Source organism: Solanum pennellii, chromosome 12 (genome assembly GCF_001406875.1).
Source record: "Solanum pennellii chromosome 12, SPENNV200".
NCBI lineage: Eukaryota > Viridiplantae > Streptophyta > Magnoliopsida > Solanales > Solanaceae > Solanum > Solanum pennellii.
In genome coordinates, this window is record NC_028648.1 from 38,219,378 (window position 1) to 38,223,583 (window position 4,206).

Sequence of the window (4,206 nt, forward strand, 5' to 3'; positions counted from 1 at the left end):
TATATATATATATATATATATATAATCCTATTCATTTCTATCAATTCTTAAGATGAATGGGGTTTATTATCACATTCAAAATGTGAAAGGGTATTGTTCTAAACCTAAAATGATAAGGGAGTGAATTGTGTTTTTTAATAATAATTTAGTTGAGTAATTTTATAAGAAAAAAATCTTTTTAAGGTGTTTTATTGATATAAATTGTAACAGCCCGCTATTTGAAAGAACTAAAATTAAAAATAAATAATTAAATTTGGAAATTTTTGCAAGTTATGCTAAATATGGGTTTTGGGTCAACTTCAAATGACCATATCTCTTAGCACAGAATGAGTTGGGTGAGCCATAAATTTTCAAATGAAAGATCTTTGAATTATCTTTCCATCGCCACCAATTTTGCTAATTTTCGAGTTTGTATGAGAGAGATAGAACCGCTTGAAGTGGGGATGTCAAGATAAGGAAAGTCAACCGGATTTTATAGGGGTATTTTGGTCTTATCGTTACCCAATTAAGTATTTAATTTTTTGTAATTTATTTGGGGTCTAAACTGATTTGGTTCAGTTTATGCATTCCAAATAAATGCTAGGGCTTTGAGAGAAGAGAGAAGAAGAGAAAGGAGGAGAAAAGAGGAGGAAAGGTCAAAAATTCTTCAAGTTCATAAGATTTTGTTGCGTGTTTCTCCAAGGGTTAATCCCTAAAGAGGTATGTGAGACTTTCATTGCGTTGGGCATGTTCACCCATGAGAAAATCATGCTTATTTAAGCGAAAGTTCTAGAAAGTTGAAAGTTGATGACCTTAATATTTTGTTCTTGAGTTAGGGTGTGTCTATCACTTACTCTGACTTAATTACTTTAGTGTTGAAACACCACCTATTCAATCAGTTTTCAGTTCTTAGTGAGTTTCCAGTAGTCTTTCTAGACGATCTTCCTAGAGTCCCTCCTGAGAAAGAAAAGACTTTGGTACAACTATTCTTCCCGATACTCGTCCTATCTCTATTCCGGCATATAGAATGGCTCCAATAGATTTGAAATAGCTAAAGAGTAGTTCAAATATCTCCTTGAAAAAGGCTTTGTTCGACCAACTCTTCGGTTCGGTTTTAAAAAAGTGAGCACCAAATACCAAACCATCATATTTCGATTAGTTTTTTTTAACTTCGGTTCGGTATAATTTGATATTTTTAAAATGGATTTTCAGTGCAAATAAAAATTAAAATGATAATAATCAATTATGCAACATTGCAGCATGGCAATGTATTGCTGCTGGCAGCATTGCAGCTGTGCGCAGCATTGCAAAGCATGGTTTCTGGCTGCTGCTGCTTGCTGGTGGCTGCTGGAAGCTCTTTAGCATTACAAACTTGAAATCCAGTATGGCTTGGCCCAACAATCAAATACAATGCCACAACCAAATTATCCTAGCACTAAGTATGGTTGCTTCTAGCCTGCTAGCTTGGCCCAACACTTACAACAAGAATTCAACACTTGAAACATCCAAGTGAAAACAACACAGAGTCATAAATGTCTTATATTCAACTTCAAATTAAAAATAATAGCAATCACAATTCCAAACACAAGCCACCAAATTCAAATTACAAATTTAAATAATAGTTATTCTCTCTTGGTCGACACAATTCTCATGACATTTGTCAAAAATTATTGTTCGTGCTAAAGGAACTAAGGAAGCAAAAACTGATGGAACTATTTCAATAATTAGAGAAGAGAGACAGAGAGAGTGAGAAAAGTCAGATGAGAGTGAGACTTACAACTTACCTACCTTTACGACTGAGAGACACATGCACCATCGACGCCGGCGACCGCGAACTACGGAGAAGATGGACTATGGAGAATGGAGCTGGATGTGGTTGGCCTGTTGCTGTAGTTGTAACTTGTATGCTCAAAACTTTAAGGCTCCAAAGTCCAAAGAGGGTTTAAAACATTAAAATTTTAAAGTTTAAATTTTAAAATAGATATTTAATAAATTTTAAATTTAATTATTAAAAATTTTGACTTTTTGGTTCACCGAATTTTTTTGACCTTGCACCGAAAACCAGAAATTCCAAAAAAAGCACCGAAATCAAACCCCAAAACTGAAAAAATGAATTAATTTGGTTTGGTTCAGTTTTTTGGTTTTTCGGTATTTATGCCCACCCCTATGACCAAGTGTCTCACCTTGGAGAGCTTCGGTCTTATTTGTGAGGAAGAAAGATGGTTCTCTTAGAATGTGCATAGATTGCCATCAGTTGAACAAGGTTACAATCAAGAATAAGTATCCTCTTCCGAGAATGGATGATCTCTTTCATCAACTTCAGGGCGCTACTTTTTTTTCTAAAATACACCTCAGATCTAACTATAACCAGTTGAGAGTAAGAGAAGGTGATATTCCTAAGACAACTTCTAGAACCCGCTATGGTCATTATGAGTTTCTAGTTATGTCCTTTGGTTTGACCAATAATCCTACAACATTCATGGACCTTATGAAGAGAGTATTCAAGCCTTATTTAGATATGTTTGTGATGGTATTCATTGATGACATCCTAATCTATTCAAGGAATGAGGAAGATTATGTTATCCATCTCAAAGAAGTTCTCCATGCTCTCAAGCATAGAGAGTTATATACTAAGTTTTCTAAGTGTACATTGTGGCTTGAGTCTATTTCATTCTTAGGCCATATTGTTTTCGATGATGGAATTGGAGTTGACACTCAAATGATAGAGAAAGCACAGAACTAGCCTAGACCCACGTCTCCAACTGATATTAGGAGTTTCTTGGGATTGGTTGTGCATTATAGAAGTTTCGTCGAGAGGTTTTCATCAATTTCATCTTCTTTGACTAAGTTGACTGAGAATATAGTTAACTTTCAATGGTTTGAAGCTCGTGAGAAATGCTTTCGAGAATTGAAAAAGTGTTTAATTACTGGCCCGGTATTGTCATGTCCCGAGCATACACCCTGGGCGTGGCCGGCACTCAATGACCATTGTTGGCCTCGAGCGGACCCTTGGACTGGCTTACTTAACTCAGCGGAAGACATAAACATAAGAAATATATCTCAAAGATATATATAAGTACTTAACCCAAATGACAACTCAAGTCTTTAAACAATGTTTGAAATAATAGTGTAAAGACAACTGAACTACTAACTATCTATGAAGCCTCTAAGATGATTGAGATGGATGTTGGGACGAATACCACAACATCCTAATGAACTAACTAGAAAGCAATAAAAAATGTCCTCCGGAAAGCAAGAAGGCTCACCAACGGACTTTGGATTGGTCAACTGGATCAACGGTGCGCTGGATGTAGATCCTCGTTACTTGTGTCTGCATCATGATACAATGGAAGTCAACTGGCATCAGTACATTGAATGTATGAGTGTGCGAGTTGGAATTCTAAAACAACTTAAGCTTGAAAAGAGTAAAAAGGAACACTCAGCTTGGCTCTGCTCAACTCATGAATAATATAACTGATACATTTCAATATACAGCAATTTAAAATCAAGTCTAATATAAAGAAAGGTTGTTTGAAAAGATGTTGTAAACTTTGAATGTATACTAGGATACAATTAACTGTGAGATGCATGTAAAAATACAAATAAACTGATGTACATATATAAATACATTAAACTTTTGTGGGAGTTTCTCTAACCGAAAATCATCACTTAAGAGCTAGAGTGATGATACAAAGTTTTGCCTCACGCTACCAGGGCCCTCCTACACCTTGTCATCGATATAGGACTTGAACTGCCTAATGGATCCACTAGTTTATGCTAAAGCAGTAAAGGAATCATCTAAAAAGTATGACCCTTTTCTACCCATGGTGGCTACATGGTTTATGGGGGCTTGGAGTTATCTAAACTCTCCCCCATATCGGTGCTCAATACTACTCCCAAAAATATCATTATATTAGCTCTTATATTTTTTTAAGAAAACATACTTACTTTTGTGATTTGAGATTAGTGCTCAAAACTTAGCCCAAAGGCTACTTTGGAAAGTCAATTTCCCCTGCTTGCTTCATTTAGAAATCTATTACTCTTTTCTGAAAATTATCCTGAAGGATCTTTGGAAAACTTAGTTTCCATTCTTATTTAAATGTGAAAACATTTTATACTCCTTTGGGAATACGTAGTCCCCATATACTTCCTTGAAGAAAACACTTCACTTTACTCTAAACTGAACTCAAACTTTAGCCTTAGAAACTAAGTTAAAATGTTTGTAAA